Raw genomic sequence first — 25,769 nt, 5'->3', positions numbered from 1 at the left:
TGCGTGCGGCTTCGGTGCATGTGAGGTGGCGCTTCTTAAACAATGCCCACAGTTGTAGCGCTCATTATGCAATGTCCACTGCACTGGTAGTGCCCCTTATATAGACCCCATAGTAGTGGTGCCCCTAATACAATACTCGTATTGCCCCCAGTAGTAATGTTGCCTGTAGTAATGCCCCCAATCATTTAGCACCCTAGTAGTTATGCCCCCAGTGGTAATGCCCCTGCAGTTATGACCCCAGTAGTTTACCCCCGCCCCCTTTAGTTTAGAATCCCAGTGGTAATACCCCCAGTAGTTTGCCTGCTTGTAGTTTAGCCACCAGAAGTAATGCCCCCCTGTAGTTGGCCCCACTGTAGTTTAACCCCTGTAGTTATGCCCCCCTTGTAGTTTAGCCCCCAGTAGTAATGCCCCCAGTAGTTTGGCCCCTGTAGTTATACCCCAGTAGTTTGGCCCCTGCAGTTAAGCCACCAGTATTAATGCCCCTGTAGTTATGCCACCAGTAGTAATGCCCTCCTGTAGTATGCCCCCAGTAGTTAGCCCCTTTGTAGTTGACCCCCAGTAATAATGTCCCCCAGTAGTTTGCCCTCAGTAGATGCCCCCCAGTAATAATGTCCCCCAGTAGTTTGCCCCCAGTAGATGCCCCCCAGTAATAATGTCCTCCAGTAGTTTGCCCCCAGTAATAATGCCCCCAGTAGATGGCCCCCAGTAAAAATGTCCCCCAGTAGTAATGCCCCCAATAGATGACCCCCCAGTAGTAATGCCCCCAGTAGATGGCCCCCAGTGATAATGCCCCCAGTAGCTGCCCCCAGTAGTAATGCCCCCAATAGATGACCCCCCAGTAATAATGCAACCAGTAGATGCCCCCCAGTAATAATGCCCCCAGTAGTTTGCCCCCAGTAGTAATGCCCCCCAGTAGTAATGCCCCTTGTTGATGCCCCCCAGTAGTAATTTCCCCTGTAGTTTGCCCCCAGTAGATGCCCCCGCTGCATTAAGGAAGAGAAAACAGAACATACTTACCAAGCCCCGTTCCCGCTTCCAGACCGCTGCAATCCTCCTCTTGGCGTCCGCTCCTCAGCACTATGAGAGAGACATCATGACTGACATCTCTCCCATAGCGCATGCCGCACAGTGACAGCACCGGAGCTCAGTACTGAGCTCCTGCCTCCAGCTGTCGCTGTGCAGGGAGACGGGCGCCCACTGGCTACACAATCTCAGCGGGCGCCCGTCATGTGCGGCGCCGACGCCGGGGGGGGGACACCGCGGATGGAGGCCACAAATGACAGGGGGGGGCACGGGCCCGAGTGCCCCCCCCCCCCTGGATCCGCCACTGAGCTGCTCTCAAGCTTTTTGTGCATCTTTTTACATGAATGAAATTCTGTCAGCAGTTAAATATTGGCTAGTGGATTTTGCTATCGTTTCTGAGGTTGGTAATGCTGTATCAAGCAGTAGCAATTAATAGTAAACCATTGTATGAGAAATAGTTTTTTTTGTTTAAACCAGACAGCGTAACAACTACAAGATGGCCTGAGACAGAGGCCTACTAGGTCATAACTAGAGATGTGCGGTAGACACTTTTTGTGTTTTGTGTTTGGATCTGGATCTCCGCTCATGTTTTGGATCTGAATTGGATGGCAGTTTTAAAAACTAGGCCCCAAAGAGCACATCATGCGAAGAAAAAACAAGAGGTGCAAGATGGAATTGTCCTTGGGCCCTCCCACCCACCCTTATGTTGTATAAACAGGACATGAAGACTTTAAATCAATCATTTCAGCGACAGGGTCTACCACACGACTGTGGTTGAAATGATTGGTTTGTTTGGGCCCCCACAAAAAAAGAAGCAATTAATGCCCCAACAAAAAAAAAGCAATTAATCTCTCCTTGCACAAACTGGCTCTACAAGGGCAAGATGTCACCCTCATCCTCATCTCCCGATTCCTCACCCCTTCCAGTGTGTACATCCTCATCCTCACAGAGTATTAATTCATCCCCACTGGAATCCACCATCACAGATCCCTATGTACTTTCTGGAGGCAATTGCTGGTAAAGGTCTTCCTGGAGGAATTTATAATTCATTTTGATGAACATAATCTTCTCCACATTTAGTGGAAGTAACCTCCTACGCCAATTGCTGACAAGGTTACTGGCTGCACTAAACACTCTTTCAGAGTACACACTGAGGGGGGGGGGGGGGGGCAATTTAGGTAAAGTAAAGCCAGTTTGTGCAAAGGTCACCAAATTGTCTCTTTATCCTGCCAGTATACATATGGACTGTCGGACATGCCTAGTTGAATGCTGTCACTGATATAATCCTCATCCATTCTTTCAAAGTGACAGCATCATATGCAGTGACAGTAGACATGTCAGTAATTGTTGGCAGCTCCTTATGTCTGGACCAGATATCAACACTTGCTCCTGACTGCCCTGCATCACCACCAGCAGATGGGCTAGGAATTTTTCTCCTTTTCCTTGCAGCCCCAGTTGCGGGAGAAAATGAAGGAGGAGCTGATGATGGATCACGTTCCGCTTGAGTTGACAATTTTCTCACCAGCAGGTCTTTACACCTCTGCAGACTTGAGTCTGCCAGAAAGAGAGATACAATGTAGGCTTTAAACCTAGGATCAAGCACGGTGGCCAAAATGTAGTGCTCTAATCTCAACAGATTGACCACCTTTGAATCCTGCAAAGCGAATGAAGGGCTCCATCCACAAGTCCCACATACTTAGCAGAATAGTTCCATCTAAGCTCCTCCTTCAATCTCTCCAGCTGCTTCTGCAAAAGCCTGATGAGGAGAATGACCTGACTCAAGCTGGCAGTGTCTAAACTGACTTCACGTGTGGCAAGTTCAAAGGGTTGGAGAACATTGCACAAGACAGAAATCATTCTCCTCTGCGCTTGAGTCAGGTTCATTCCTCCTCCTTTCCCTATATCACAGGTGGGTGTATAGGCTTGAATGGCCTTTTGCTGCTCCTCCATCCTCTGAAGCATATAGAGTGTTGAATTCCACCTCATTACCAACTCTTGCTTCAGGTGATGGCAGGGCAGGTTCAGGAGTGTTTGCTGGTGCTCCAGTCTTTGGCACGCAGTCGCTGAAAGTTGAAAGTGGTCCACACTTTATCAGGCCCCCAACAACATCTCCTGCACGCCCCTGTCATTTTCAAAAAATTCTGCACCATCAAATTAATTGTATGTGCAAAACATGGGATGTGCTGAAATATGCCCAGATGTAACGCACGCACAATATTGGTGGCATTGTCAGATATCACAAATCCCCAGGAAAGTCTAAGTGTTGTTAGCCATTGTGCAATGATGTCCCACAGATTCCGTAAGAGGCTGTCAGCGGTGTGCCTCTTACGGAAACTTGTGATACAGACCGTAGCCTGCCTAGGAACGAGTTGCCATTTGTGAGATGCTGCTACTGTTGCCACTGCTGTTGTTGCAGCAGGAGGCAATACATCTACCCAGTGGGCTGTCACAGTCATGTAGTCCTTAGTTTGCCCTGCTCCACTTGTCCACATGTCCATGGTTAAGTAGACACTGGGTACAAATGCATTTTTCGGGACACTGAGGACACTTTTCTTAATGTCCCTGTACAGTCCGGGAATCGCATGCCGAGTGAAGTGGAATCTAGACCGGATTTGGTATCAGGGACATTCATCAACTGCACCACTGCACTAATGGTGGATACCAGTCGCACGTCTAACACCAGCATAGTTGTTATGGCCTCAGTAATCCACTTTGCAACAGGTTGACTGCTGTCATATTTCATCTTCCTCGCAAAGGACTGTTGGACAGTCATTTGCTTAGTTGAAGTAGTACAAGTGGTCTTCCGACGTCCTCTCTGGTATGACGATCGACTCTCAGCAGCAACAACAGCAGTGGCAGCAGCAGCAGGCGTACCACTCAAGGATACTCCGGAGGAATCCCGGTTAGGAGAGAACTAATCGGTCATGCCAGTGACATGGCCTGCAGGACTACTTACTTTCCTGACTGAGGAGGAAATTGATGTTGAGGGAGTTGGTGGTGTGGCTTGCAGGAGCTTGGGTACAAGAGGAAAAAGGGATTTAGGTGTCAGTGGACTGTTTACACTCTTACCCAAAGTTTCTGAACTTGACAATGACTTCTGATGAATGCGCTGCAGGTGACGTATAAGGGAGGATGTTCCTAGGTGGTTAACGTCCTTACCCCTTCTTATTACAGATTGACAAAGGCAACACATGGCTTGGCATTTGTTGTCCGAATTTGTGGAGAAATAATTCCACACCGAAGAGGTGGCTTTTTTGGTATTTTCCACATGCATGACATTGAGCTTTCTCATCCCATGGACAACAACTGTCTCCACTGGTGCCTTATTCAAACAAACCACATCACTATCAGAATCCTCATCGTCAACTTCCTCCTCAGCACCAGGTACACCAATATCCACCTCATCCTGGTGTACGTCTACAGCGACATCCTCAATCTCAATATCAGCAACTGGACTGGCTGTGCTCCTCCCAGCACTTGCAGGTGGCGTGCAAATTGTGGTAGGAGCCTCCTCTTTCCATACAGTCTTGGGAAGGTAAGGCCTAGACATCGCAACCGCGGACACACTTGGACTCTCCTTTGGGATTTGTGATATCTCTGAACACACAGTTGTTTTTTCCTGTGCTTTAACAAGCTTAATTTTTTTAATTTTTTGAGAGGGAGGAGGGCTTCCATCATCATGAGACGATGAGCCACCAGTCATGAACATAGGCCAAGGCCTTAGACTTTCCTTGCCACTTTGTATCATAAGTGGCATATTGGCAATTTTACGTTTCTCATCAGATTTTTTTTTCTTCTGATTAATAATTTTTGCCTCTTGTATTTTACATGCCCTCTATGATATTGGGCATCGTCCTTAGCAAATGACGTTGATGGGATTGCATCGTCAATGTCATGACTGGTGGCATCAGCAGCTTTGGCACTAGTACTAGGAACTGGAAGTGGTTCCTGATATTCCACTATTTTATTCTCCAAATTGTTGTTCTCCATTTCACAGGACAGCACCCCTTTATTATTACAGCACACAGAACAGTGCCCCTTTATTTTCACAGCACCCCTGTATTCTTTTGGCATACAGGACCAGTGTACTTTTATTTTAACAGCAGCACCCCTATATTTTTACAGCATACAGGACCAGTGTAGTTTTATTTTAACAGCAGCACCCCTGTATTTTTACAGCATAAAGGACCAGTGTACTTTTATTTTAACAGCAGCACTCCTGTATGTTTACAGCATACAGGAACAATGTGCTTTTATTTTAACAATGGCAGCACCCCTGAATTTTTACAGCATATAAGACAGGGCCAGTACCCCAGTATTTTTAAAGCATACAGGACCAGTGTGCTTTTATTTTAACAAGAGCACCTCTGAATTTTTACAGCATACAGGACCAGTGTGTTTTTATTTTAACAACAACAGCACCCCTGAATTTTTACAGCATACAAGACTGGGCCAGCAGCCCTGTATTTTCACAGCATACTGGACCAGTGAGCTTTTATTTTAACAACAGCACCCCTGAATTTTTACAGCATACAGGAGGTCAGTGCCCCTGTCCCCTGTACAATACAGTGACAGCCAGGACAGTAACACTCATGTACAGCTGCAGCACCCCTAACAGCACATGAAACACCAGTGACAGCCAAGACAGCACCCCTAACAGCACAGGTACACCACAGTGACAGGAGAAGCACCCATACAGAGCACACACTGACCCCACCCGACACCACCACCCACAGAGAGACACAGAGGTCTGTCTCCCTCACTCTCCAAGCCGGAGTGAAAATGACGATGACGCGTTTATATGGAATCCAAAACCCACGAGAATCCGACAGTGGGATGATGACATTTTGCCTCGTTCTGGTTTCCGAGTCTGGCAGGATGCCCCGAGCCGGGCTCGGATCCTGGCTCGGAGCGTGAAGTTCAGGTTCTCTGGGAACCGAACCTGCTCATCTCTAGTCATGACTATACCTCTACATGTTAAGTAGTCTTTTGTGTATTTATTAACATGGCCAATGGTTCCACTTTCTGTAAGTTTGCCTGCTGTTCAGAGGACTTTAGCCATATGGCAAAAATATAATCCAAACATCAAGTACTGAATATTATTATTATTATTATTATTATTATTATTATTATTATTCTTTATGTATATGGTGCCACAAGGGTTCCGCAGTGCTCAATTACAAAGTACATAAACAAATAATCAAAACAGGAAAACAGCAACTTAGAGTTGACAACAATATAGGACAAGTACAGGGTAAATAAACATGGCTACAACAACAGATGACACTGGAATAAGTATCAGGTGGCAGAAGACTGCTGGATTTGGTGCAGCTGAAAATCATTAAAGTACTAAAAAGAATAAGCACATGAGGGAAGAGGGCCCTACTTGTGAGAGCTTACATTCTAAAGGGGAGGGGTAGACAGACAGGGGTGACACAGACAGGATACATATAGAGCGTGGAACAGATGGTTAAGATGAGATTTGGCTGGGATTTGTGAAGAAGTGGGTCTTGAGAGCCTATTTGAAGTTTTGTAAAGAGGTGGAGAGTTGGATGGCGAGAGATAGAGAATTCCAGAGATACTGTAGGGAGCAGCACGTGAAAAATCTTGGAGATAGGAGAGGGAGGAAGTAATCAGAAGACAGGAGAGTCGGTTAGTGTTACTATAATATCTCCTTAATCAGGAATACATACACCTTACACAGGTTCTGTGGCTTGGTGAAATCAAGTCTGCATCTGCATGTTACCTTGATTTAATCAGCCACAGAACCTTAGTAATTCCTATGTGTCCATGATTAATTGGGTATTATGGCAAACCCTACGCTGTATCCTAACTGGGTTGTATAGGAGATTGTTTCTAACTTCTCCCTCTAATTGTGTATTGACACTCTGCTATCACTGATCAAAACACCATTACTTTTTAGTTTTGTTTTTATGCTGCAGTTAGTACAAAATTTTAGGAACAGAAAGGAGATTTTTACAAGTCCCTTCAGGTGCATTACCAGTTATATATAAAATAGGTAATTTAATATTCTAAATAGTATATTCATGAAGCAGAGAAAAGAGTGGAGAAGTGAGCCAGTGGCGAAGTAACCCATGGCAACCAATCACTGTGGAGGTAACATTTGTAAAGTGCATTCTATCAAATTATATGTAGCAGCTGATTGGCTGCCATGGATGACTTCCCTACTGGCTGACTTCTTTCACTTTTAACTGCTTCATGAAAGAATAGACCCCCAAATCTTTATTGAGCAGATATGGTCAAAAATAATTCATATCAAGAAGGGTGAGTGTTAACCAAACTTTTATCAGCACCTTAACAACTTTCCAGATGTAATCACAACACCATACATAGGGGTATATGCAATTGCGGTCGAATTCGCGGCAATTTTCGCCGTTTTTTAATTCGACTCAATTCGACAGGTGAATCCCGGAAGGTGGCTTCCGGAATTCACCATATTCAATGAAAAACGGATTCGCCAGAGTCGCGGGCGAAAATCGGCCGATTTGGCGGATTTTGCCGCAATTTTAAAAAACGGTAAAAAAACGTGAAAAACCCGGAAAAAAAATGGCGTGGGGTCCCCCCTCCAAAGCATAACCAGCCTCGGGCTCATCGAGCTGGTCCTGGTTCTAAAAATGCAGGGGAAAAATTGGCCAGGGATCCCCCGTATTTTTAAAACCAGCACCGGGCTCTGCGCCTGGTGCTGGTGCCAAAAATACGGGGGACAAAAAGAGTAGAGGTCCCCCGTATTTTTAACACCAGCATCGGGCTCCACTAGCTGGACAGATAATGCCACAGCCGGGGGTCACTTTTATGCCGTGCCCTGCGGCCGTGGCATTAAATATCCAACTAGTCACCCCTGGCCGGGGTACCCTGGGGGAGTGGGGACCCCTTCAATCAAGGGGTCCCCCCCCCCAGCCACCCAAGGGCCAGGGGTGAAGCCCGAGGCTGTCCCCCCCCCCATCCAATGGGCTGCGGATGGGGGGGCTGATAGCCTTTTGTGATAATAAAAAGATATTGTTTTTTCCAGTAGTACTACAAGTCCCAGCAAGCCTCCCCCGCAAGCTGGTACTTGGAGAACCACAAGTACCAGCATGCGGGAGAAAAACGGGTCCGCTGGTACCTGTAGTACTACTGGGGAAAAAATACCCAAATAAAAACAGGACACACACACCTTGATAGTAAAACTTTATTACACACTACCGACACACACATACTTACCTATGTTGACACGCCGACTGCCACGGTCTCCGACGATCCGAGGGTACCTGTGAAAAAATTATACTCACCTTCCAGCGTCCAGAGATAAATCCACGTCCAGAGAGTAAAATCCACGTACTTGTTTAAAAAAAAAAAACCCGCAAAAACCCGCTCCATACCGGACTAGAAAGGGGTCCAATACTTTCACATCAGACCCCTTTCTCCCGAATGCCGGGACATCACGTGACTCCTGTCACTGACGTCCCTTCAGCCAATCAGGAAGCGCTACTTCCGTGGCGCTCACCTGATTGGCTGTGCGCTGTCTGTACTGTGACAGCACATCGCAAAGCCGCTCCATTACTTTCAATGGTGGGAACTTTGCGGGTAGCGGTGGGGTCACCCGCCGGTCAGCCGCTGACCGGCGGGTGACCTTACCGCTAGCCGCTAAGTTGCGCTTAGCGGTAAGTTGCGCTTCCTGATTGGCTTAGAGACCTTTCTGTGACAGCTGTCACTGACAGGTCTCATTCGTGGAAAGGTGTCCCATGTGTCAGCATGGGACCCCTTTCAGTCCGGCATGGAGCGGGTGTTCGGTTTGTTTTTTTGCCAAGTACGTGGATTTATCTCTGGACCATGGCTGAGGTGAGTATATTGATCTTTTCTTTTCAGGTATCCGTGGATTCTACATGGAGAAGAGGACCGATGTCGGCGTGTGAACATAGGTAAGTATGTGTGTGTCGACGTATGAAATAAAGTTTTACTGTCGACGGTGTGTGTGTCCTGTTTTTATTTGGGTATTTTTTTCCCAGTAGTACTACAGGTACCAGCGGGCCCGTTTTTCTCCCGCATGCTGGTACTTGTGGTTCTCCAAGTACCAGCTTGCGGGGGAGGCTTGCTGGGACTTGTAGTACTACTGGAAAAAACAATATCTTTTTATTATCACAAAAGGCTATCAGCCCCCCCATCCGCAGCCCATTGGATGGGGGGGGACAGCCTCGGGCTTCACCCCTGGCCCTTGGGTGGCTGGGGGGGGGACCCCTTGATTGAAGGGGTCCCCACTCCCCCAGGGTACCCCGGCCAGGGGTGACTAGTTGGATATTTAATGCCACGGCCGCAGGGCACGGCATAAAAGTGACCCCCGGCTGTGGCATTATCTGTCCAGCTAGTGGAGCCCGATGCTGGTGTTAAAAATACGGGGGACCCCTACTCTTTTTGTCCCCCGTATTTTTGGCACCAGCACCAGGCGCAGAGCCCGGTGCTGGTTTTAAAAATACGGGGGATCCCCTGTCAATTTTTTCCCCGCATTTTTAGAACCAGGACCAGCTCGATGAGCCCGAGGCTGGTTATGCTTTGGAGGGGGGACCCCACGCCATTTTTTTTTATGATCTCACCGTTCCAGCATAAAAAAAAATAATAATAATAATATTTTAAAAAAATATATAAATAATATTTGTGCCTCCAAAAAAAAAAAAAAAAAATACCTAATCCCTTCTAATATAAATAGATCTGCTATTCCCCCCCAAAAAAACACAAAAAAAAACATGTTTAAAATTTTTTTATTTGTTTTCACCCTCCAAAGTGTGGCGGATTGAAAATGACGAATTTGCTGTCTAAAAGCACTGCTGTCGAATTTCCAAACTTGAATTGAATATGCTTTGGTCGAATTGCAGCACTTGTATCATTGCAGAAAAGTCGAATTTGCAAAAAGTCGAATTTCAAAAAGTCGAATTTTGAAAGTCCGTTTTTTGGTCGGAAAGCACTGAATTGCATAGGCGATTTTTTTTTTTGGTCGAAAATGACCCGAAATTCGACAATTTCGGGAATTCGACCGCAATTGCATATACCCCATAGTGCTTTGGGGAATAATTTCAATGAATATTTTCACAATAAAAAATACCATAATCCCCTTAAGTGCGACCCAAATGATCCAAACAATTTTGAAAAGTTGAATGAAATTCTATTAAGGATTATTTTCAACTTCTAAACAATATATGCACCTTGCCCATGACCACCACTGCACTCATAGCATTACTAAGGGCTGAATTCAATTAGGTGAGATACTGAACCGGACAAAGAAAAGGGCTAACGTATAATACTATAGGGAAGCACTCAGGCTTATAGTTAGGTCTTAACAAGCTGCCTGTAAGAAAAAGGAGTCCCACCTCTGTGGAAATTTGTAATTTGCTCTATAAAAGCCTGTATCTAATTGTGATATACTGTAGCACAATGGCCCCTAACTAATATAATCAAATTCCAATGTAGAAGCTTAATACATATTTACATATCTACGGTATAATCTGTATAATATATATAAAAGTCTGGTGCCCTGGTGTGTTTAATCATAGAATAATGACAGTTTCTGCCCTGATTGTCAAGTGAAAAAATCCAATAACTGTAGGTAAATTGTCACTTTTGGGGTATGTTCAATTAGAGTCGGAAACTGCCGTCTTGTTAGAAAGACGTCAGTTTCCGACTGGAATATGATGGAAGGGGTTCCGGCCTATTCAATCCGGGCTCAGTTTTTCCAACAAGTTGGTAAATCTGACTTGTTGGAATGCTGTCGGAATAGACGTGAATTGGCGGCTTAGGCCGCCGAGCCGGGTGCATTGTCAGAAGTGGGGCCAACCCTGACAGGTTTTTGCCCAGTTTCTGATAATTTTAATCTGACTTTAAAAAATGTCCCATTGACACTATTGGGAACGGTCCAAATGTGTCTGGTTTTGCCCGGCATTGAATAGAGAGCTGTAGGGTCCTTTCCATTGGAAAGTACCCGACAGCAATTGAATATACCCCATAGTGTATTGGATCATATGGTGCCTATAACAGTAGTCAGTTGATGCTCAGTGCAATACAATTTAAAGCCCTTTTCCTCATGCGGTTAATAGGATAACACATTCGTGGTGGCCGTGATAAAGGTAGAAAGCCCAAGCCTCACATTTCTGTTTTGCCTCTGGAGGGGGATAACCAGAGCCGGCCACAGGCATAGGCAAACTAGGCAATTGCCTAGGGGCATCAGCAGCTTCTGCTGATTAAAATGATATGCGGCATGCCTCTATTCTGTATGTAGCATTTCATATGCAGATACAGCCACAGTCTCACACAGTATATAGGCATGCTGCATATCAGTTTAAGCAGCAGAAGCTGCTTGTGCATCCTAGCCATATAGCAGTGCAAATAAGATGCATTTTAATAAAAAAAAAAGGTGCCCGACGTTAGCATTGATGCAAGATTTGTGAGGACACATCTGTATCCAAGCAGAGGCAGAGGTCACAGTGTTAGTGGCAGTGTGAGTGCTGTGTGCATGTGAGTGGGTTGGTTGTGCAGTAGTGTTCGGAATATGTGTAAGGAGCATTATGTGTGTCATGTAAAAATGCATTAATAATGGGCAACATATGTGTAAAGGGCCACTATGTGTGTCATTATGTGTATAAGGGCATTAATAATGTGTGGCATATGTGTAACAGGGTACTACTGTATGTGTGTCATTATGTGTATAGGGGCACTAATAATGTGCAGCAAATGTGTAGGGGGCACTATGTTTGTCATTATGTGTATAAGGGCATTAATAATGTGTGCCATATGTGTAAGGTACATTATGTGTAAAAGGGCATTAATAAAGGTTGTCATAATGTGTAAGGCACATTATGTTTATAAGGATATTAATGTGTTTCATATGTGTAAGGGGCATTGCTGTGTGGAATTGTGTATAAATGCATTACTAATGTGTGGCATTATGTGTATAAGGTGCTCTACTATGTGGCGTTGCATACAGAAAGGGCACTACTGTGTCGTCTAATGTGAATAAAGAGCAATAAGGTGTGGTGTAATGTGAATAAGGAGCAATTCAGTGTGATGTAATGTGAATAAGGGGCTCTACTGTGAGGTGTAACGTTTATAAGGTAAAGTGATACAACTGTGGGATGTAATATGAATTATGGACACTATCGCAAGATAAAATGTGAATAAAGTTGCAGTAGTGTGTGGCATAATTGGAATTGGGGTTGCTATTGTGTGGCCATGCCCCTTCCCAGCAAGAAGATGCTCCTTTTTGCGAACTGTTCCTATTTAAAATATAGGGGGTACAAGGACTGCTATGGGTGAGGGGTGATGGTGCTGGGAAAGAGGTGCAAGGTCAGAGGCAGAACCAGGGGTGGTGCTAGGGGGCACCAGCCAAAATCTTGCCTAGGGCATCATATTTGTTAGGGCCGGCTCTGGGGATAACAGAAGTCTGCATAAAGATTGTTAAGTACAGCCTGCAGGCTTATCTCCAGCTGCAATTGAATAGCCTTGGGCACTGCTTCAAGGCTTATTTAGTCTGACTGTAGGTCTATCCAAGATCAGGTTTACACCATGATGACCTGAGTTATACAGTATTTCCATTGCAATTAAAGTATGTGGAGCTAATTCAGAGGTGGACACAGACAGGTTGAAATCTGCGTAAACAAAATACACATGTAAAATACACATACAGTATTTCATGCATATGTACAGTCGTATACATACAGTTTCAAAATATGTCTAGCTCAAAAACAGTAGCATGCTTGCTGGCCGCATGTATGGTGCAAACATGTGTGTATACATATGCACCACAATATAGATTGAGATAGTATAGATAATTGTAGAGATGTTGTGTAAAATGTGGTTTGACAGTATTAATAGTACCGTAAATGCTAAAGACCCTATTTGTACACAATACAACAATGTAATGTACTGTTATATACATTATACATGAGAGAGAATAATGTCTTAATAGTTATTAAGAAATGCAAATGTTGCATTTTCAAAATTTAAGAAACTACAAACAAATACAAAATATTAAAACAAATTAATTTAAATGCAAACATCTGTTGTTTTCTTACTTATAATTCTAAAGTAGTAGACCAAGTACAAGTGTCAATTATGTTAAGCGACAGATGCTTAGGAACTCATTCTGTAGCTGCGAATGATTAAAAAACAATCAGCTAAAGGTTTTAATATGTAATCAGCCAATTAGTAAACAGTAACAGTACTACTGATTATCTGCATTGCACATCATTGTACCAATATTCAATCCTAAACTTGCCCACCCCTGCCCTGCTCCGTTCCAACTATACCAGATTTAAGGAGGCACAAGCCCACAATAGCATGGAGGGATGAGGTGTAGAAGATATGTCCATTAATATAGTAGCAATTCTTATTTCTCTGACGTCCTAGTGGATGCTGGGGACTCCGTAAGGACCATGGGGAATAGCGGCTCCGCAGGAGACTGGGCACAGCTAAGAAAGATTTAGGACTACCTGGTGTGCACTGACTCCTCCCACTATGACCCTCCTCCAGACCTCAGTTAGAATCCTGTGCCCGGCTGAGCTGGATGCACACTAGGGGCTCTCCTGAGCTCCTAGAGAGAAAGTATACTGTATTTTAGGTTTTTTATTTTACAGTGAGATCTGCTGGCAACAGACTCACTGCAGCGAGGGACTAAGGGGAGAAGAAGCGAACCTACCTAACTGGTGGTAGCTTGGGCTTCTTAGGCTACTGGACACCATTAGCTCCAGAGGGATCGACCGCATGGAACCGGCCATTGATGTTCGGTCCCAGAGCCGCGCCGCCGGCCCCCTTACAGAGCCAGAAGCAAGAAGAGTCTGGAAAATCGGCGGCAGAAGACATCAGTCTTCACCAAGGTAGCGCACAGCACTGCAGCTGTGCGCCATTGCTCCTCATACACACTTCACACTCCGGTCACTGAGGGTGCAGGGCGCTGGGGGGGGGGCGCCCTGAGCAGCAATAAAAACACCTTGGCTGGCAAATATATCACAATACATAGCCCCAGAGGCTATATATGTGATAAATACCCCTGCCAGAATCCATAAAAAAGCGGGAGAAAAGTCAGCGAAAAAGGGGCGGAGCTATCTTCCTCAGCACACTGGCGCCATTTTCTCTTCACAGTGCAGCTGGAAGACAGCTCCCCAGGCTCTCCCCTGTAGTTTTCAGGCTCAAAGGGTTAAAAAGAGAGGGGGGGGCACTAAATTTAGGCGCAATATTGTTTATACAAGCAGCTATTGGGGGAAAAATCACTCAGTTATAGTGTTAATCCCTGCATTATATAGCGCTCTGGTGTGTGCTGGCATACTCTCTCTCTGTCTCCCCAAAGGACTTTGTGGGGTCCTGTCCTCAGTCAGAGCATTCCCTGTGTGTGTGCTGTGTGTCGGTACGGCTGTGTCGACATGTGGGATGAGGAAGGTTACGTGGAGGTGGAGCAGAGGCCGATAAATGGGATGTCGTCCCCTGTGGGGCCGACACCAGAGTGGATGGATAGGTGGAAGGTATTAACCGACAATGTCAACTCCTTACATAGAAGGCTGGATGACGTAAAACAGCTGTGGGACAGCCGGCTTCTCAGCCCGCGCCTGCCCAGGCGTCTCAAAGGCCATCAGGGGCTCAAAAAAGCGCCCGTTACCTCAGATGGCAGACACAGATGTCGACACGGAGTCTGACTCCAGTGTCGACGAGGTTGAGACATATACACAATCCACTAGGAACATCCGTTACATGATCTCGGCAATGAAAAATGTGTTACGCATTTCTGACATGAACCCAAGTACCACATAAAAGGGGTTTTATTTTTGGGGAGAAAAAGCAGCCAGTGTTTTGTTCCCCCATCAGATGAATGAATGAAGTGTGTAAAGTAGCGTGGGTTCCCCCAATAAGAAACTGGTAATTTCTAAAAAGTTACTGATGGCGTACCCTTTCCCGCCAGAGGATAGGTCACGTTGGGAGATATCCCTTAGGGTGGATAAGGCGCTCACACGTTTGTCAAAAAAGGTGGCACTGCCGTCTTAGGATACGGCCACCTTGAAGGAGCCTGCTGATAAAAAGCAGGAGGCTATCCTGAAGTCTGTATATACACACTCAGGTTATATTCTGAGACCTGCAATTGCCTCAGCATAAATAGTGCTGCTGCAGCGTGGTCTGATACCCAGTCAGATAATATTAATACTCTAAGACAGGGATAATAGTTTGCTAACATAGAGCATATTAAAGACGTCGTCTTAGATATAAAGGATGCACAGAGGGATATTTGCCGGCTGGCATCCAGAATTAATGCAATGTCCATTCTGCCAGGAGGGTATTAGAAACCCGGCAGTGGACAGGTGATGCTGCCTATAAAAGGCACATGGAGATTCTGCCTTATAAGGGTGAGGAATTGTTTGGGGATGGTCTCTGGGACCTCGTATCCACAGCAACAGCTGGGAAGAAAAAAATTTACCTCAGGTTTCCTCACAGCCTAAGAAAGCACTGTATTTTCAGGTACAGTCCTTTCGGCTTCAGAAAAGCAAGCGGGTCAAAGGCGCTTCCTTTCTGCACAGAGACAAGGGAAGAAGGAAAAAGCTGCACCAGCAGCCAGTTCCCAGGATCAAAAATCTTCCCCCGCTTCCTCTGAGTCCACCGCATGACGTTGGGGCTCCACAGGTGGAGACAGGTGCGGTAGGGGCGCGTCTCGGGAACTTCAGGGACCAGTGGGTTTGCCCACAGGTGGATCCCTAGGTTCTGCAAATAGTATCACAACGGAATCAGGCTGGAGTTCGAGGCGACTCCCCCTCGCCGTTACCTCACATCAGCCTTGACTGCTGCCCTCGGAGAAAAGGTAGTACTGGCGGCAATTCACAAGCTGTACTTCCAGCAGGTGAAATCAAGGTACCCCTCCTTCAACAAGGCCGGGGTTACTATTCCAAAATGTTGTGGTACCGAAACCAGATAGTTCGGTGAGACCCATTCTAAAATTGAAAACCTTGAACACTTATATACGAAGGTTCAGGTTCAAAATGGAATCGCTCAGGGCGATTATTGCAAGCCTGGAGAATTTCATGGTATCACTGGACATCAAGGATGCTTACCTGCATGTCCCTATTTACCCTCTTCACCAGGAGTACCTCAAAATTGTGGTACAGGATTGTCATTACCAATTCCAGACGTTGCCGTTGGTCTGTCCCCGGCACCGAGGTATTTACCAAGGTAATGGCCGAAATAATTATCCCGTACTTGGACGATCTCCTTATAAAGGCGAGGTCCAGGGAGCAGTTGTTCGGCGGAGTAGCACTATCTCGGGAAGTGCTACAACAGCACGGCTGGATTCTGAATATTCCAAAGTCGCAGCTGGTTCCTTCGACGCGTCTACTGTTCCTGAGTATGGTTCTGGACACAGAACAGGATAAAAAAAGGGTTTCTCCCGGAGGAGAAGTCCAAGGAGTTGTCGTCTCTAGACAGAGACCTCCAAATACGTATACAGGTGTCGGTGCATCAATGCACGCGAGCCCTGGGAAGGATGGTAGCTTCTTACGAAGAAATTCCATTCGCCAGGTCCCATGCAAGGATTTTCCAGTGGGATCTGTTGGACATGTGGTCCGGGTCGCATCTTCAGATGCATCGGCGGATAACCCTGTCTCCAAGGGCCAGGGTGTCGCTGTTGTGGTGGCTGCAGAGTGCTCATCTTCTAGGGGGCCGCAGATTCGGCATACAGGACTGGGTCCTGGTGACCACGGATGCCAGCCTTCGAGGCTGGGGGGCAGTCACACAGGGAAGAAACTTCCAAGGCTATGGAAAAGTCAGGAGACTTCCCTACACATAAATATTCTGGAACTAAGGGCCATTTACAATGCCCTAAGTCAGGCTAGACCCTGCTTCAACACCGGCCGGTGCTGATCCAGTCAGACAACATCACGGCGGTCGCTCATGTAAACGACAGGGCGGCACAAGAAGCAGGATGGCGATGGCAGAAGCCACAAGGATTCTCCGATGGGCGGAGAATCATGTGTTAGCACTGTCAGCAGTGTTCATTCCCGGAGTGGACAACTGAGAAGCAGACTTTCTCAGAAGACACGACCTCCACCCGGGAGAGTGGGGACTTCATCCAGAAGTCTTCCAAATGATTGTACACCGTTGGGAAAGGCCACAGGTGGACATGATGGCGTCCAGCCTCAACTAAAAGTTACAAATATATTGCTCCAGGTCAAGGACCCTCAGGCGATAGCTGTGGACGCTCTGGTAACACCGTGGGTGTACCAGTCGGTGTATGTGTTCCCTTCTCTGCCTCTCTTACCCAGGGTAATGAGAATAATAAGAAGGAGAGGAGTAAGAACTATACTCATTGTTCCGGGTTGGCCAAGAAGAGCTTGGTAACCAGAACTCCAAGAAATGATCTCAGAGGACCCATGGCCTCTGCCGCTCAGACAGGACCTGCTGCAGCAGGGGGCCTGTCTGTTCCAAGACGTACCGCGGCTGCGTTGGACGGCATGGCGGTTGAACGCCGGATCCTGAAGGAAAAGGGAATTCCGGAGGAAGTTATCCCTACGCTATTTAAAGCTAGGAAAGAAGTGAACGCTAACCATTATCACCGCATATGGCGGAAATATGTTGCGTACTGTGAGGCCAGGAAGGCCCAAAGGAGAAATTTCAGCTAGGTCGATTTCTGCACTTTCTACAGTCAGAGGTGACTATGGGCCTAAAATTGGGTTCCATTAAGTTCCAGATTTCAGCTCTATCGATTTTCTTCCAAAATGGAACTGGCTTCACTGCCTGAAGTTCAGACTTTTGTTAAGGGAGTGCTGCATAGTCAGCCCCCGTTTGTGCCTCCAGTGGCACCGTGGGATCTCAACGTGGTGTTGGATTTCCTGAAGTCTCATTGGGTTGAGCCACTTAAATCCATGGAGCTATAATACCTCACGTGGAAAGTGGTCATTCTGTGGGCCTTGGCATCGGCCAGGCATGTATCAGAATTCGCGGTTTTGTCTTACAAAAGCCCTTATCTGTATTTTATATGGGCAAGGCGGATTTGAGGACTCGTTCCCAATTCCTTCCTAAGGTGGTATCAGTTTTTCATGTGAACCAACCTATTGTGGTGCCTGCGGCTACTTGGGACTTGGAGGATTCCAAGTTACTGGACGTAGTCAGGGCCCTGAAAAATATATGTTTCCAGGACAGCTGGAGTCAGGAAGACTGACTCGCTATTTATCCTGTATGCACCCAACAAGCTGGGTGCTCCTGTTTCTAAGCAGACGATTGCTCGCTGGATCTGTAGCATGATTCAACTTGCACATTCTGCGGCTGGACTGCCGCACCCTAAATCTGTAAAAGCCCATTCCACGAGGAAAGTGGGCTCTTCTTGGGCGGCTGCCCGAGGGGTCTCGGCTTTACAACTTTGCCGAGCTGCTACTTGGTCAGGGGCAAACACGTTTGCAAAATTCTACAAATTTGATACCCTGGCTGAGGAGGACCTTGAGTTCTCTCATTCGGTGCTGTAGAGTCATCCGCACTCTCCCGCCCGTTTCGGAGCTTTGGTATAATCCCCATGGTCCTTACGGAGTCCCCAGCATCCACTAGGACGTCAGAGAAAATAAGATTTTACTCACCGGTAAATCTATTTCTCGTAGTCCGTAGTGGATGCTGGGCGCCCGTCCCAAGTGCGGACTGTCTGCAATACTTGTATATAGTTATCGTTAACTAAAAGGGTTATTGTTGAGCCATCTGTTGAGAGGCTCTGTTATGTTCATACTGTTAACTGGGTATCATATCACGAGTTATACGGTGTGATTGGTGTGGCTGGTATGAGTCTTACCCGGGATTCAAAATCCTTCCTTATTGTGTCAGCTCTTCCGGGCACAGTATCCTAACTGAGGTCTGGAGGAGGGTCATAGTGGGAGGAGCCAGTGCACACCAGGTAGTCCTAAATCTTTCTTAGCTGTGCCCAGTCTCCTGCAGAGCCGCTATTCCCCATGGTCCTTACGGAGTCCCCAGCATCCACTACGGACTACGAGAAATAGATTTACCGGCGAGTAAAATCTTATTTACTTTAATTAATTAATAGTACAGTAACTCATGTAAAAAGACCAGTACATATAAAATAACTGAAGGAATACAGGAAATTTCATGAGGACCGGTACCGCTGTGTACTTCCATCTCCATCTGAGCCGTGCACGGGAAACCAGACCGACGGCTGCAGTATAAGCGCCCCAGCCCGCAGCTTCAACCCCGCGCGGCCCTCAGCCACAGCCGCTACCACACTGATGGGTGATACGAGCGTCAGACGGGCTGTTGATCGGTGCTTCTGGCCGGGCCCCTGCCACTCCGGCTCCATCGGCAAACGACCAATGTGAAAGGGGACACGGAGCTCCCGCATGCAGCAGTGTCTCGGTGAGGACGCCCGAATCAAGTCTCCCACATATTACAACACTGCTTCATCCTGCTGAGGCTCTGGTGTACATCATCTCCCTGGCTAACGGGACAACACCAGGGAGCAGGAATCGAAAGCTCCTGCCCAGCGGTAACAGGTTCACTTACCATATTTATATTTCTATATATTTTTTTCAACTATCTGTTTACATTGCTAATATCTGTTGAACAAATCTACTCCAACCCGGGTCACGGGTACCACCCTGTGGGCATGCCACTGTGAGTCACACAGTTGGAAATTATTCTGCAGCTGCACCTTCAAGTGTGTACATATTGTTTTTTGTGTAATCCCGAGACTCTTGTGTCAACAGTGGCTATTTTTCATGTTTGCAACCTGTATTCTAACCAAATATCAGGTGTTTTGATCTATCACACTGCTGCACAACATTATTGTGATGTTTTAATAATTGTCTTACACCCCCGGGAGGTTGTTGCATTGTATTTAATGTGTATTTTTATTAAATATTTTATACTATATGATTGTTAAGCGCCACTTGGTTTTTTTTGGTACTCATATAAAATAACTGTTACATTACTGATTTTTATAATTTTTTTCCAAAGAAAGAAAGTAAAAAATAAGAAATAACAGATTATTAAAGTCTTAAAGCCTTCTTGTTGAACATTTTAATTTACAATGTATACATCATAGCCATATCATTACATATTCATGCCATTATGTACTGTAGTATTGATAAGACCAGTTTTATTTCTTGCGTTTTATGTCTATCTATTTATATAGCGTGTGTTATCACAGCAGGCTTGTTTTACTATTGCCTGTTACTTATCTTCATATTCATATGGAATGACTTCTCAAGCAGCACTATTGTAAAGTGTTCTATTCACATTCTAATTGGTGTCATTATAACTCATGGTACACAATGCTTCTATTTCATCTGCCATTTAGTACATACGATTTCTCCATGGATGTATATTTTCTTTGATATATGTCAGATCCAATATATCCTGTATACTGTTTAATTTCTCACTACTGCAGGAGTCCTAGTTCTTCAAAAGCATTTTTTCTATTTCTTATGGCTTAAGCAGTTAATACAATGAAAAAAATAGGTCAGTGGCTGAGATTACGCCAGACGATTTTTACTGGTTTTGGTTCTAATTCGTTGTCCAGTCTTGGTTTTGGATTCATTTTTGGATTTTGGTCGTGACTGTTTATACTCACATAATTTGGGCCTTTTTTATTCCTAGAGTATTATTAACCTCAATAACATTAATTTCCAGTTATTTCCTCTCAATTTTGACCACCTCACAGCTCACAATTTTGTTCACCAACTTAGGCCAAAGTAGGCTGGCTAAACTGGCTAAACTACACAACAGAGCAGCGGCACAAACACACGCCAGTTAGTTCTGTTTAAAAATGTTTTTTAAATTAATAATGAGCAAGCAATGATCAATTGAACCAACTCGCAAGAACTTTCAATAGAAAACAGAACAACACAGAAGTTTACTGAGAATCATGTGTAGAATATAATTGCTCTAAAAGTAGTAGAGATGTGCGGCAGGCACGTTTTGTGTTTTGTGTTTTGGTTCTAATTCCCCGATCATGTTTTGGTTTCGGATTGGTTTTGCCAAAACCACCCTTTCAGGTTTTGGTTTTGGATCTGGATGATTTTTGAAAAACAACAACAAAAAAAGGATAAAATCACAGAATTTGGGGGTAATTTTGATCCTACTAATTAACCTCAATAACATTAATTTCCACTCATTTACAGACTATTCTGAATACCTCACACCTCACAATATTGTTTTTATGCCAAGAGGTTGCACTGAGGTGGCTATATGACTAAGCTAAGCAACACAAGTGTGTGGCACAAACACCTGGCCCATATAGGAGTGGCACTGCAGTTGCAGACAGGATGTAACTTAAATAACTAGTCCCCAAACAGCACATGTTGCAAAGAAGAAAAAGAGGTGCACCGAGGTTGCTGTATGACTAAGCTAAGCAACACAAGTTTGTGGCACAAATACCTGGTCCATCTAGGGTTGGCACTGCAGTATTAGACAGGATGGTAGAAATAAAAAAGGCCCCAAAAAGCACATCATGCAAAGATGCAAAAGAGATGCAATGAGGTAGCTGTATTACTAAGCTAAGCGACACAAACAATTGGCCCATCTAGTAGTGGCACTTCAGTGTCAGACAGGGTGGCACTTAAAAAATTAGACCCCAAACAGCACATGATGCAAAGAATAAAAAGAGGTGCACTGAGGTTGATGTATGACTAAGCTAAGTGACACAAGTGTGCGGCACAAACACCTGGCACATCTAGGAGTGGCACTGCAGCATCAGACAAAATGGCACTTTAAAAAACTAGTACCCAAACAGCACATGATGCAAAGATGAAAAGGAGGTGCACCAAGGTTGCTGTATGACTAAGCTAAGCGACACAACCACCTGACCCATCTAGTAGTGGCACGCAGTGGCTGAATGTCGAAAGTGGCCCACAATTTTTTAGTCCACTGACAGCAGTGGATTTATACGGCAGTACCCCTGGACTAACACAGCAGTAACCCTGGACTTATACAGCAGTGTCAGACAGGATGGCACTTTAAAAAACCATGCTTCAAACAGCACATGATGCAAAAATGAAAAAGAAGGTGCACCAAGGTTGCTGTATGACTAAGCTAAGCGACACAAATGTGCGGCACAAACACCTGGCCCATCTAGGGTTGGCATTGCAGTCCCACTGCACTAATGGCAGATACTGGAAGCACGTCTTACACTAGTATAGTTGTTATGGCCTCAGTAATCTGCTTTGCAACAGGGTGTATATATATATATATATATATATATATATATATATATATATGGCAGAATCACTGGAATTATATGGCAGTACAACTGGACATATACGGCAGTATCACTGGAATTATGCGGCAGGATCACTGGAATTATACGGCAGGATCACTGGATTTATGCGCCAGTACCACTGGAATTACACGGCAGGATCACTGGATTTAATATGCCAGTACCACTGGAATTATACGTCAGGATCACTGGAATTATACATCAGGATCACTGGATATATACGCCAGGATCACTGGAATTAAACGGCAGTACCACTGGACATATATGGCAGTATCACTGGACTGGATTTATACGCCAGTACCACTGGAATTATATGGCAGGATCACTGGAATTATACGTCAGGATCACTGGATTTATACGCCAGTACCAATGGAATTATACGGCAGGATAACTGGATTTAATATGCCAGTACCACTGGAATTATACATCAGGATCACTGGAATTATACATTAGGATCACTGGATATATACGCCAGGATCACTGGAATTAAACGGCAGTACCACTGGACATATATGGCAGTATCACTGGACTGGATTTATACGCCAGTACCACTGGAATTATACGGCAGAATCACTGGATTTATACACCAGTACCACTGGAATTATACGGCAGGATCACTGGAATTATATGTCAGGATCACTGGATATATACGCCAGGATCACTGGAATTATACGGCAGAATCACTGGATTTATACGCCAGTACCACTGGAATTATACGGCAGGATCACTGGAATTATATGTCAGGATCACTGGATATATACGCCAGGATCACTGGAATTATATGACAGGAACACTGGATTTATACGCCAGTACCACTAGAATTATACATCAGGATCACTGGAATTATACGGCAGGATCACTGGATTTATACGGCAGTAGCGCAGGACATATACAACAGTATCAATGGACATATACAGCAGTATCACTGGACATATACGGCAGTACTACTGGACATATACAGCAGCACAGGGACACCACCACTGGACTGATGCAGGACAACACAGCACCTCTGCAATGGCAGTACCACTGGACATATATGGCAGTATCACTGGACTGGATTTATATGCCAGTACCACTAGAATTATATGGAAGGATCACTGCAATTATACAGCAGGATCACTGGATTTATATGGCAGTTCCGCTGGACATAAATGGCAGTATCAATGGACATATACGGCAGTATCACTGAACATATACGGCAGTACCACTGGACATATATGGCAGTATAAATGGACTGGATTTATACGCCAGTACCACTGGAATTATACGGCAGGATCACAGTATTTATACGCCAGTACCCCTGGAATTATATGGCAGGATCACTGGAATTATATGGCAGTACCACTGGATTTATACAGCAGTACCACTGGAAATATACGGTAGTATCACTGGACTGGACTTATACACCAGTACCACTGGAATTATACGGCAGGACCACTGGAATTATACGGCAGGATCACTGGATTTATACGCCAGTACCAGTAGAATTATATGGCAGGATCACTGGATTTATACGCCAGTACCACTGAAATTATATGGCAGGATCACTGGAATTATACAGCAGGATAACTGAAATTATACGGCAGGATCACTGAATATATACAGCAGGATCACTGGAATTATACGGCAGTACCACTGGATTTACATGGCAGTACCTTTGGATATATATGGCAGTATCAATGGACTGGATTTATACACCAGTACCACTGGAATTATTCAGCAGAATCACTGGATTTATACGCCAGTACCACTAGAATTATACGGCAGGATCACTGGAATTATACATCAGGATCACTGGATATATACGGCAGGATCACTGGAATTAATCGGCAGTACTACTGGACTTATATTGCAGTACCACTGGACATATATGGCAGTATCACTGGACTGGATTTATACGCAAGTACCACTAGAATTATACAGCAGGATAACTGGAATTTTATGGCAGGATCACTGGATTTATATGGCAGTACCGCTGGACATAAACGGCAGTATCAATGGACATATACGGCAGTATATCTGGACACATACGGCAGTACCACTGTACATATACGGCAGTATCACTGGACTGGATTTATATGCCAGTACCACTGGAATTATACAGCAGGATCACTGGATTTATACGCCAGTACCACTGGAATTATATGGCAGGATCACTGGAATTACATTGCAGTATCACGGGAATTAAACGGCAGTACCATTGGAAATATATGGTAGTATCACTGGACTGGACATATACGCCAGTACCACTGGAATTATATGGTAGGATCACTGGAATTATATGGCAGGACCACTGGAATTATACGGCAGGATCACTGGAGTTATATGCCAGTAACACTGGAATTATATGGCAGGATCACTGGTGTCGAAGTCTAAAATATTATAGTCACACGCATCACGTGCAAACACCACACAGAGTGGCCTCCATGCACGTGCTTGTTCTGCCATGTTTGCGCATACTCGCACATTGCGTATATTGGCTCACGAGGTCCTGCGTATTAGCGCATGGTATGAGTAAATACGGTAACATATGCATTTGCATGGAAAAGCCACAAAGACATATCTCATATTTAATCCACATAGCACATAATTTACACATAGCCTACATGCACCACACCAACGAGTTACATTTGCTTCAAAGGTATAACAACAGAGGGATTTGACTTTACAGGATATGAGGGGACAGAATTAGGTTAGGAGGTGGTGTTTGGTATCCAGCTGTACAGTATTTCAAGAGCAATAGTCCGGTAGCAGTTTGCAGAAAGTAGCATGCTCCTGCGCATATATGTGCATGAACAGAATATTAATATTACACTGTATTTACTGTACTCTTGATATTCGGCGGGAACCCAGTGGAGAACATCTGCAAGTGCACCTGGTCCAGGCATCGCCCACCTATTCAAACCGACCTATGACACCTCCCGTGCTCTAAATGACGAGCCCTTTGACCTATGGGTGAAGAGAATACACTTTCTATTGTTTCATGATTTGGACTAATGTATAAAAGCCAAGCCTCTTGGCCGGTCAGACACATTCTCTGAAGGTCATCTATCCAGATTGACTGAGGACTGGGACCGGGTGGCACTGGCGAACAAACGTATGTATTCATTGATTGTAGCCTCCTCTCTTATTTGATTGTATTTCTGTTGTACCCCTCTTTTGAGTAAATAGTTGTTTCTGGGTTGGACCTCAACATTACATATACCATTGGTGTCGCATTTCCTTTCCTGTTAGGGGTTATAAAGTGTATTCCGCCGCATGTGTAGCTACTTTGTGCTTACAGCATGTCGGCGTGCTTACGCAACTTGTACGCATTTGATAGGGGTTACACACACACGCTTAGCGGTCGCAGCGGCCTGAACTTCTGTGCATCTAAGGTATTGCTTTTCTTCCTGAAAGTTAATCAGACTTAACAATTGGGGGCTCGTCTGGGATCGAACCCACGACCTTGAAGGACAGTGAAATGGCATCCGAGTATTTCCATAGAGCACTGCAGGAAATGGCTAGATACACTGGGATAGAG

General features: G+C 45.2%; 1 long non-coding RNA gene across 2 annotated transcripts in view; it reads left to right on the top strand.

Annotated features, from left to right (window-relative positions):
• Positions 1 to 25,769, top strand: part of LOC134929359 (uncharacterized) — a 107,472-nt gene that overhangs the window by 744 nt on the left and 80,959 nt on the right. The gene's annotated exons all lie outside the window — the stretch shown is intronic.

This window comes from Pseudophryne corroboree, chromosome 5, assembly GCF_028390025.1.
Source record: "Pseudophryne corroboree isolate aPseCor3 chromosome 5, aPseCor3.hap2, whole genome shotgun sequence".
Classification (NCBI taxonomy): Eukaryota; Metazoa; Chordata; class Amphibia; order Anura; family Myobatrachidae; genus Pseudophryne; species Pseudophryne corroboree.
Note: the sequence above shows the minus strand (reverse complement) of the source record. Positions and strands in the feature narration are given on the sequence as shown.